This window comes from Telopea speciosissima, chromosome 3 (genome assembly GCF_018873765.1).
Source record: "Telopea speciosissima isolate NSW1024214 ecotype Mountain lineage chromosome 3, Tspe_v1, whole genome shotgun sequence".
NCBI lineage: Eukaryota > Viridiplantae > Streptophyta > Magnoliopsida > Proteales > Proteaceae > Telopea > Telopea speciosissima.
This window is the reverse complement of record NC_057918.1, coordinates 29,404,610-29,416,718: the sequence shown is the minus strand read 5'-3', so window position 1 is coordinate 29,416,718 and position 12,109 is coordinate 29,404,610.

Below are 12,109 nucleotides of genomic sequence, written 5' to 3'. Positions count from 1 at the left end.
CCCAGTCCCAATTCACAATTAGGAACCTCCCATCTGATAATTGATTTTTCAAGCATTCAATTAAGGGTCAAACATGATGTTTAAGTTGATGAATCAAACTATCATAGTAGGTTGAATATGATCATAACCATTGATTTAGGGGTATTTAGTAGGTTGAATATTACCATGAGGGTTTTGGCATGATAAATTTCCCAAATGTGTCAGATAATGAATATTATGTACTTTTTCTCTTCAATGTTGAGTAAGAGGGGGGAGGAGGGGGGGGGGGGGAGAACTAAAACCTTATACGCTTTCCTTCACCCATGGAGAAGAGAAGTCTCTTCCACACTGGTGATGTGATCATGCGATTCGACATGTCCTCCAATAAAGTCGAAAGGGGCAATTACTATTATTCCCCTATACTTGGCTTATATTTATTAATATTTACTAAGATGCCTTAACTTAAACTTTGTTTTTGATTCCTCCAAAAAAAGTGAACTTTTACCACTCCTCCCGTGATGTTTTAAAATGCCCAAATTACCCCCTCTTTTTCAGCTGGCAACCTGTTACTCCATTTATAAATTCACTGGCTCAGAAGCAATTGGTTTTAATAGATATTCTAAGGGGCAATTACTATCACTATCATATTTATTAAAACTACCATATCTTAAACTTCTTTTCTGAAACTATCTTGCTTTTAAATTTTTACTTCTCCTTCTACCCTCATGTTTTTAAATACCCAGATTACCCTTCCTTTTCACCTAGTAACCTGCTATTTAACCTACCATTCTTCTTATATTTTTACTATTTTTGTCATTAAAATAGTAATGACAAAAATAGTTAAAAAAGAAAGCACCTAACTGCTTCTTCTCTCATGTTTTTTACTCCATTCTTTTTTTTTTCCTTCAATTCTTCTATTTAATTAACTTTCTTATTCAATATTTCATCCTCATCATTCTTCTTCGAACAGATCGACCTGATCCCCATCGTGATCCAATTCTTCTCCTTCGTCTCCATTATAGGTGCGTTGCCTTCTCTGAAATCGATCCATGTTTCATGGATTCTCAATTGAAATCGTCAAGAAGGCAGAGATAATCCAATGATTGATCTTGTACCGTTCTATTCCATGATTGCGAGGTTGAGGAGAGATGAAGATGGTCGTGTAGAGATCAATTGTAACGGAGAGGGAGGGTTGCCTTCTACTTCTACGAATATGATGAGTGAGAAGAAGAGTGACGACTCGAGAATTGCGTTGTAGGTTAATAAAAAATAAAAAACACGGGAAGGTAAATAAAATAAAAAGAGGAAGAGAGAGAACAAGTGGGGTGCTTTGAAGAGAGTCAATCTGTTCCATGGTTTTAGTGCACGATATCATAACGGGTATTGGTAACCTGCAAAACCGATACGTTACCGATACAGTATCGGTCTGGATCGGTTATATTGGACAAATTTACCCCTGAATCTCCTTTAAAAAATGAGTTTTTTTGACCATTTTACCCCTTGTCCGTACCGTGCTATCGATTCAGTATCAGCACAGTATCGGTGACCAACAAAATCAGTACGTATTGCCAGATACGATACTGATACTTAGAACCATGATCTGTTCAAAGAAAAACGATGAGGATGAACTGTTGAATAAAAAGCTAATTAAATCAAAAAAATGAAGAAAAAACCTAAAAAAAAAAAGAAAAGGAATGGAGTAAGAAATGGGTGGGTATTTTCATTTTTTACTATTTTAATGACAAAAATAGTAAAAATAGAAGAAGAATGGTAGGTTAAATAGATTAGCAGGTTACTAGGTGAAAAGGAAGAGTAATCTGGGTATTTAAAAACATGAGGGTAGAAGGAGATGTAAAACTCTAAAAGCAGGGTAGATTCAGAAAAGAAGTTTAAGGTAGGGTAGGGCAATTACTATCTCTACCCTACACTTAGCCTATATTTATTAAAACTACCCTACTTTAAACTTCTTTTCTAAAAGTACCCTACTTTTAAACTTGTACATCTCCTTCTACCCACCCTCATGTTTTTAAATACCCAGATTGTCTTTCCTTTTCACCTAGTGACTTGCTATTCTATTTAACCTACTATTCATCTTCTACTTTTTTACTATTTTTGTCATTAAAATAGTAAAAAATGAAAGCACCCACCCGCTTCTTCTCTCTTCTGTTTTTTACTTTATTTGGTTTTTTTTTCTTCAATTTTTCTATTTAATTAATTTTTTATTCAACATTTCATCCTTATCGTTCTTCTTCGAACAGATCATGGTTCTAAGTATTGGTATCGTATCACCCATATCCAGTGATACGTACCGGTTTTGCTAGCCATCGATACCATGCCGATACTGTATCGATAGCACAGTACAAAAAAGGGGTAAAATGGTTTAAAAAAAAGTCATTTTGAAGGAGATTCAGGGGTAATTTTGCTTGATACAGCTGATCCAGGTCAATACCGTATCGATTTTGCAGGTTACCGATACCCGTTCCAATACCGTGCACTAAAACCATGGAACAGATGGACTTTCTTCAAAACACCCCACTTCTTCTCTCTCTTCTTCTTTTTATTCAATTTACTTTTTACTATTTTTTATGAGAGTCGATCTGTTCCATGGTTTTAGTGCACGTTATCGGAACAGGTATCAGTAACCTAAAAAACCGATACGATATCGATACGGTATCGGCCTGGATCGGCTGTATTGGGCAAAATTATCCTTGAATTTCCTTAAAAAATGAGTTCTCTGACCATTTTACCCCTTGTCAGTACCATGCTACCGATATGGTATCAGCATGGTATTAGTATCGGTGACTAACAAAACCGGTACATCGTTCGATACGGGCGACATGATACCGATACTTAGAACCATGATCTGTTTGAAGAACGATGAGGATGAAATGTTGAATAAAAAATTAATTAAATAGAAAAATTGAAGAAAAAACAACAAAAAAAAAAACTGAATGGAGTAAAAAACGGGAGAGAAGAAGTGGGTGGATGTTTCATTTTTAACTATTTTAAGGATAAAAATAGTAAAAAGTAGAAGATGAATGGTAGGTTAAATAGATTAGCAAGTTACTAGGTGAAAAGGAAGGGTAATCTGGGTATTTAAAAATATGAGGGTAGAAGGAGATGTAAAAATTTAAAAGTAGAGTAGTTTCAGAAAAGAAGTTTAAGGTAGGGCAGTTTTAATAAATATAGGCTAAGTGTAGGATAGTGATAGTAATTGTCTCATATTCTAATTCTAATTTCAATCCAGTCTGATTTTCTTCCTCATTTTTCTGATTCCAGATCCCATACTCAGAAGCAGAAGGTTAGAAGATTTGACATCTGACAGAGCAGTGAGTAGGGGTGATACGAGATGGACTTTGCAGCTCTGGGAAGAGAAGCTCCAACATTACAATGAAGAAAAAGAGGAAATGATTGGAGATGTAGCAAAGAACCCAATGTTCTCGTCTTTCTCTTCTTCTTCTTTTTCGCCATCGCCATTGTCTAATTATTCTCAGTATAACAAGGGCCTCATCCCACAGCAAAACTTGTGTGTGTTGGGGATCACAGGCGTATGAGAAGCAGCTGAAGCATCAGCAACATCAGCAACGGGTGTGGTTGGGAACGTTTGAGACCGAGGAAGAGGGCTCGAGGTCGAACGATGCAAGAGGCAGAGCCAGCTCAGCAGGAACAGGACCCCAGTTTCAGCCAGAGACTCGACTTCACGGACTTCTTCTCATCAGACTCAGAGCAGCAACTCGGATGTCATTATGTCAATGCCGGCCATGCTGCTGCTTCTGCTGGTTGTGGTGATGGTAGTGGACCCAGTGGGTCTGGCGGTGGCAGATGCTTCATCGAAAGAAAGCAAAGGTTTGATAAGGTGGTTACACCCAGTGACATCGGCAAGCTCAATTGCCTCGTTATACCAAAGCAGCATGCCGAGAAATACTTCACACTAGACTTAGATTCCACCAAAGGGCAGCATAGTTGACAAGGGACGAGGCCTAAGGAAGCTGAAGGTCTTGAGTTCGATTCCGCCTCCCCCCTTAGGGCCACCCGTCGGAAAGGAAACTCCCTGATGAACATGGGATCTCAGGAGCCGATTGTTCATGCCCATTCCTGCCAAACCACATCCATTTCCACGATCATCTCAAATGAGACCGTACTACTCACAATCATCATCTACGTCAGCCCCATCATAACCCATCCATCGTGGTAGTGGTGTGGTAGCGGGAGTTATAACTACAACGTGGTAAACCCATATTCAAGTTCGGTTTTTAACCAATAGGTATGGGTGGGATTTGCCGTGTGGGTAGGGGTAGTCATGGGGTTGCAGCAAGGTTGGGATGGGGTTGGGGTCAGTAGTGGAGGGGATGGATTTTGCTGCATTCCACGTAGTAGGAGTAAAAAAAATAGGATTGAATGATATGAATAATAAAATAAAAAAATAATAAAAATGGAAACTCATAGGTGATGAGAACTGGTTTGTAGGAGGGTAATTTAGCCATTTTAAAACAACAGGGGTGAAGAAGAGGTAAGAGACCAAGGCTGAGTTGGGAACAGTCTTGGTAAAGAACACCCATTCTTGGTTAAGAACATTCTTTTTGTGTTTCTAGTTTGGAACGGAGTTCTGTGTATGAATATGGTCGTTTGGTAACGATTTGAAAAACTTTTTCGGAACAATAATAGAACAAAAATGTCGTTTTACTAATCTGTTTTTCCAAATTTAATATTAATTACAATATTGTCATTTTTTTTCTAAATTATATCAAAAAAATACTTGTAAAATCCTTCTCTTACCACCCTTAGCTTAAAATTAAAAATCTCATTAATATAACCAAAGTAATTATAAAAATATGTCAAATCTTAGTTTTTTAAAATTGAAATTACAACTTCAATAGCCTACAACTGAATGTAATCTTCATTTTTGTTCGAATCTAACTTTTTAACAACTTGAAGGATGAACATCTAAAGCTTCAAATTTAAAAAATGCCATTAAAATTGGGTTCTTGTGTTGAATTGTGGATTAATGCCATAACTGACTATGCTATGAGCAGGTGAATAAAAATGCCTTGATGGATTCGAACCACTATACCCTTGGAATATGCTCATGTTCCAAATGCTCTACCAATTTGAGCTAAAGACCCATCTAGTAGAGCTTGGAATTTATAAATAACCATGAGACCTTCAAACAAACCTTGACATTCATGATGTTTTGAAGATGCAGCCCAAAAGCCGAAACCAAACTGTGGAAGGAGAAGCCCATATTGCAGTAGGATTTGCATTTACAAGCAAAGGAGGTCTGTACAATGGAAGGATGACACTCTTTGTCATCCTCTCATGTATGATGGTTGCCATGGGAGAAGTCATATTTGGTTATGATATAGGAATTTCAGGTTCCTCTTGAACTCAACTCTCCATTTTATCAGTTATTCCTGTTATAAGTACCCAATAAAGAATCACAGATGAGTATTACACTAGCTTGATATTGAATTAGGTTTTTGCTTTAGAAACAATCAGTTTTGCACTTTTAAATATCTTTGAATTGACATCTAATAATTCTTTAATGTACTGCAAAAAATTTCATATGTTACCAAGTAATCGACTATCATGTACTCTATGCTCTGCCTTTCTAAAACAGATTTATTATTAGTGTGTGGTGATAATCTGGAATACCATAGGAGAGAGAGGTTAGAAGTCCTGCTACACTGTTTATTATTGTTGTATCATTCACGGCAGCAAGAGAGGAGGAAGGGATTAACACTCTATTGCCTCACCTCAACAAATGAATTTGAAGAAAATAACAAACTATTATAAGAGAGCTAATCCCTATTGCTGCTACCAATTCATTTGTAGTCTAACCTATCTTTTCTGGTCACATCACATTACATTGCACAAAATAGCAATGACAAGACTTAAAATGTTCATACAAAATCCCAACATCAACCCATCAAATCCCAAATAAAAACCCAACACAGATCATACAAAATCAGACGTCATATTACATATAAAACGTTCACATTTGAAGAATGGAAAAACCTGCACAGCCAGATGGGCTGACCATTTTCCAATGCTCTTGCAGGCAACCTGGGCATGAACAAGGAGTAAGAAATATAAAGATTACTCCAAGGACATACTGTTCTCATACAAACCTAGGATGCTCTCTCATGAGTCTAATTATTGAATCCATCAGAGTTCACTAACCCATTTTTTATTCCAAAACTGATTCTGATTTTGGGGCATCATGAAGGAAATTTTCCACCTCCAGAATTGATAAATAAGTGAAAAAGCAGGTAACGATGGAGTAGATCTTATTAATTTGAAGTTTCAAGTAGTCCCATTGAATACATTGGAACATTATAACTGAAAGTTAATATTAACTAATTAAATTTAAAGCTGTGTGTGTGTGTGTGTGTGTGTGTGTGTGTTGTAGGTGGTTGGGGCTGCCAATGGTGGCCTCAACCACTGTTGTGTATAAAAAATAAAGAAGTGAAATAGAAGAGAAGAAAATGGAAGAAGCAAGGAAGAAGAAGATGGACCCACATTTGGGCTAGCAGATTTGAAATTTCGGCCTTTAATTGTGGACTCCTAATGAATTAAATTGCACATCTAATTTACTGTTTTTAGATTAAACCCTTAGTTGTTTCAGCAACCCATACATGCATGCTTTATTTTAAGAAAATGCTACTGACTTGGGGTTTTATATTTATTGCATGCAATGGGTCTAAGATAATGCTTATGATGTCACCAATTAGGGAATGTGAAAATGCAATACATGCTACCATGTGAATTAGAGGATCATATATATATAATGTCATTGTTTTAAGCTAGCCTAGCTTGAATCAAGTTTAGAATGCACCTATATAACTTGATTACTGTTTTACTTTGTTTTCATAAGTACCCATCAGTTTGTGATGGTAAACTTGTGGATAGAAAACCCAATTTTCATCGTTTCCAACCTAAGCCTTTGTTTTTCATACCAAAACTCAAGCTTTTGCCTTTCATGCCTTTTCTTCATTTAGTTGAATATTAGACCAACTAAAGAATACCTATCACTGACAAATCCAACAACTAATGTATTAGCCACTTTGAAAAAGAGGACAAAAGGCATTGCTTCTTGTGTCTATCCTCATCTTCCAAGAGAACCCCAAACACAAATTTCGGTTATGTCTTTTTTTTTTTTTTTTTTTTTTACACGCAGATTTTCAATCATAAAAAATGAAACCCATAATGAGAGTATTGCAGATCAATCTACATAGGAAAAGTTCCACAATCAAACCAGATACAGACCAAAATTCATCAAGACAGTAGTACATAGCTACACAGAAGATGTTAACAAAGAAAAGGAAAAAACACAAAACTCAAACCCCATAAATTTCCCGGCAAACCAAACTAAAGATCGAGCTAGCAACCAATAGTTAGAACCCTAAAATCAATTTTACTCTAGAAAGTCCTAAAATCCATACCTTTTCAGCTGATTTCTTTGAACTATAGTGATGGTGATCCAATTCCTGAGATAAAACGGGAGTACCCCAGATGTGAATGTCAGATCAAGTTTCCAAAACGATAAAATTACAAAAAAAAGAGGGATAATTTACACATATCACCCCTGAGGTTTAACGAAAGTATGATTTTACCCTCCCCCAGTTTTGGAAAATTCTGCGTACCCCCCCTGAGGTTTGCAGAAGTTAACAAATAAACCCATTCCGTCAATTCCTGACTAGCAGTATCACAAAAATACCCCTTCAAAAAAAAAAAAAAAAGGGTAAATTTCACGGACACCCCCTGTAAGTATTCAATATGTCACGGACTTCCCAAACTTTGAAAAGATATCATAGACTACTCTTATTTTATGATTATATTTCAACTTAGTCTACTCCGTTAGGCTTTTGCAATTAAGTTGCTGTTAGTTTTTTGATAATGGCCAAATTACCCTTAAAAAGGGTTAAACTTACCATAATACCTAGGGGTGTCAACCGATCGGGCTCGGTCGGACCTAGCCAGGTCCCAGTGTGGGGTTTAGGCCGTCGGGCGGCCGATCGGACCGACCGATTCTAACCCCGACCTAGCCTGCCCAATTACAGTCCGACCCTTTAACATTAAAATTTCCCTCCCCTTCCCTCTCCCAATCTCCCCTGTGTGATTGTGTGGCTTGTGTCTGATCTTGTTATATGTTGTTTTCTTCTCATCATATCCTGTCAAATGAAAATTGCTTGAGTAATAAGCCCATAGTCCACACATGAAAATTGCTGGAGTAATAAGCCCATAATCCACAAATGAAAATTGCTTGAATATAAAATGATCTTGTTATATGTTGTTTTCTACTCCATAATCCACACATTGTATCTTATTTCAATAAGCCCATTATATTCAAAATTGACTTGATCAAGATGAAATGGATCGAAATGGACAGCTTGAATGGTGTTTCTCATTTTTGGATTTTTTTCTTTAGCCCTCTGTGGCTGCACCGCTTAGAGCCCGATTAAGGCCCGTTTAGAGTTAAACTTGTCCACAGCCCAGTTATGACCCGATTATAGCTGGCCGTTTATAGCCCGAAGCCCGACCTAGCCCGACTAGACCCGGCCCAAAAACTTAAACGGGCAATCACGGTGCAGGCTTTTAGCACTGTGAGGCCCGGCTAGGCCCGACGGAACTCGACTGAGCCCGACCGGTTGACATCCCTAGGTATTATGGTAAGTTTATCCCTTTTTAAGAGTAATTTGGCCATTATCGAAAAACTAACTGCAATTTAACTGCAAAAGCCTAACGGAGTAGACTAAGTTGAAATATAATCATAAAATAAGGGCAGTCTGTGATATTTTTTCAAAGTTTGGGAAGTCCGTGACATATTGAATACTTACAAGGGGTGTCTGTGAAATTTACCCTTTTTTTTTTTCTTGAATGGGTATTTTTGTGACACTGTTAGTCATGAACTGACGGAATTGGTTTATTTGTTAACGTTTGTAAACCTCAAGGGGATATGCAAAATTTTCCAAAACTGGGGGGTAAAATTATATTTTCGTTAAACCTCAGGGGTGGTATGTGTAAATTACCCTAAAAAAAATTGCAAAAAACAGAGACGAGAGAGAGAGAGAGAGAGAGGCTGCATTTGGAACTCACCTTTGAGGGTGCCTTCATCGATCTGAAGCCCTTCTCCTCTCCTGCTTCATTCTCTATCGGGTTTTTTCCCAAAATTTGTGGTCTTTTGTGCTTTTCATTTGGTCTAAAGAATGTCTGACAATGTCTGAGACGGTCTGTAAAGAACGTTCTTGAGACAAAAAATCCATCCGGTTCGTTCTTAAAGACTAAAGGAACAAACCGGTATGCCAAACATGATTTTCCATTTTTTCGTTCTCAAAAAACGAAAAAGTGCCAAAGAACGTTCTTGAGACCGTTACCAAACGTGCTCTAAGAGTTCACCTTTTTTTTTGGGGGGGGGATCAAAGGTGGAATTTTTTACGGGAGTTTTAGTAAATATAGTGTAATTTGAGGAGAGTGAGAAATTTTTACAAGGTAATTTGTCTACTCTAAAACATGAGAGGAGAAGGAGATCCTTTTTAGTAGAATTGGAAACAAAGTTTTAGGTAGGAGAGTTTTAATAAATATAAGCTAAGTGTAGACGACTGATTGTAATTGCCCCAAAGTAAAAATTATCCCTCCTAAATGCAATCGGGTAACCATGGAAATGAGGGTGGAGATTCCCTCTTCGCTATGGGTGCATTGAAACTTTAAAATGGGCAATTTTAATTCAACGGTAGAGTCACGTAGCTTTTATATAGCGTAATCATCGATTCAAATCTGATAAAGAACTTTTTTTTTTTTTTTTTTTCACGAAACTCCAATCTTAGTCTTCATTTTTCAACAGAAGTTATAGAAATTTTTTAAAGGGCAAAAAAAAAAAAAAGGCTATAAAGGTTGTTATTTATTAGTTTTTCGTTCCAACCCCTATTGACATGACTCCCAAGCCAAGCATGGTTATAAATATCGGAATTGGATCAGGCATATGGATACCTGTGGAATGGTTCTTCTTATAAGGGGTAAATTTGTTTTAAAAAGTGAAAGTCAATTTGTATCGGTATTGACATCAGTCTAACGGTATTTTATTTAGGGCTTTTACGAATGCCCTCCTGAAAATGTCCATTTGTTCAAATGCCCCTCTACAATTTTTCTAATTGCAAACTTCTTCTACTTTCAAAATAGTGTAGCACTTTGGTCTAATCCGTTAGTTTGGGAGGTTAAGTGTTATTTTTAGGGAATCTAATGACCAAAATATCCTCGTGACAAAAACCCACTAAAACTAAATAGTAAAGCGATCAAATTGTCCTTGTCTTCTCCAAATCGTTTAGGGTTTGAAACTGAAATTCAAACCCTAAATCTTATCCTTAAAAAAGAAAATCAAAACTGGGTACAAGTGAATGAAAGAAATATTATGAGGAGGCTTTAAGGATGAAAGTAACATTCTCTTAAAAATATCTTCAGCCTCATTTAACCTGCCACGTGGCAGATCTAGGGGCCTGTTAAGAAGATCTCTTCAGAAGAGTTAAGTCATTGTGCTAACTCTGGAAGATTCAATTTAATGAAAGACCTAACTCAGATATCTCCTACAACTCAAAAATGATTCAATAGAGTTTGTCAGTTTAAGTAATTTGATTTCTATCATTCAACGGATATTTTAAAATCATGGCAAATATGTTGGTACAGTGTGATCTAAGATCAAACCATTAGAGCTATCTATATAACAATCTATATTTTTAATCATGTGATTAAAATCGATACATGATTTCAATGGTCAGACGGGGCCTGATCTTTGATTTAAATAATCAAAACCATCTCATCTTATCATTAATTTTTCAAGCTTGCAATGAAGGATCAGGCATGATGTTTTCAGTTGATGAATCAAACTGTCAAGATGAGTAGGTTTAATATGATTGTGACCATTGATTATGGTTATTTAGAAGGTTTAATATGATCATGAGGGGTTTGGGATGATAAATCACCAAAATGTATCAGAAAAATGAGTTTTTATGTATTTTTTTCTCTTCCAAGTTAAAAATGAAAAGAGAGGGGGAGGGGGGAATTAAACCTTTAATGGATTAAGCTTTCCTTCACCCCATGGAGAAGAGAAATCTCTTCCCCATTGATGATATGAGTCTAGGGGTGCAAGTTTAGCCCTAACGACCCTAACCTGTCCTGAGCCCAAACAGGCCTAGGCTGAGATACCCTGACCCTAAGGACAAGTCAGACTTGGAAATTTATGGCCCTGAGTTAAGGCCAACCGGGGCAAGGTTTAGGCCTCGGGCTGAGCCTTACCCTACCTAGTCCGACCATGTCTCTTCTTCTCCTTCTTTCTTCTTTTTGCTTGCTTCCTCTTCCTCGTCCTCTTCTTTCTTCTTCTTCTTCTTCTTCTTCTTCATCCAATTCTTTTCTTCCTCTTTATTCTTCTTCTTTCTTCTTCTTCTCCTTTCTTGTTTTCCCAACTTGGCCCAAACCCATACATCCCTTCTCCCTCACCATGGTTAGGGCCAATCAGGGTCAGGATTGGATTTTTTTGACCCTAAGTTAGGATCAGGTCAGGCCAGGCTTGGGCCCAACTAAGGGACTCTGGGTTGGATTGAGGTTTAAAAAAAAAATTCGGTTCAACTTGACTCTATTGCAACCCTAGATATGACCATTTGATTGGATGTTTGAGTCATCATTACGCTCCCACCCTTATCTCATGATGTCAAAATTACCCATCTCAAATGGAATCTGATGTTAAATGAATGTGAATTCTTTTTTCACTTGCTCCAACCTACGGTTTAAAAACCAAGAATCAAGAACCAGATCTGGATCGACCTCAATTGATTCCAATCTTGATCGAATCAGCATCAGTGAATCAGTGGCAATCAGTAACAACCCTTTAAACCCTAAATTCTATATAGGATCGGTCTAATCAAAATAAACATTGGTTGATTCCGAATTTCCGATCCGAATTGATTTTTCAAAATCCTACAGAGCACCAATCACCTTTGTTTACTAGCTTACATGACTCCCTTGTCAACATTCCCTTTTTAACTCTTTTATATTCATTCTACTCTTGAGGTTTCCCTACCAAAGTGAATCTGAGTTGACCAGCCTTGCATTACTCGCTTAGCCACTCCAACTCTCGCTGTCA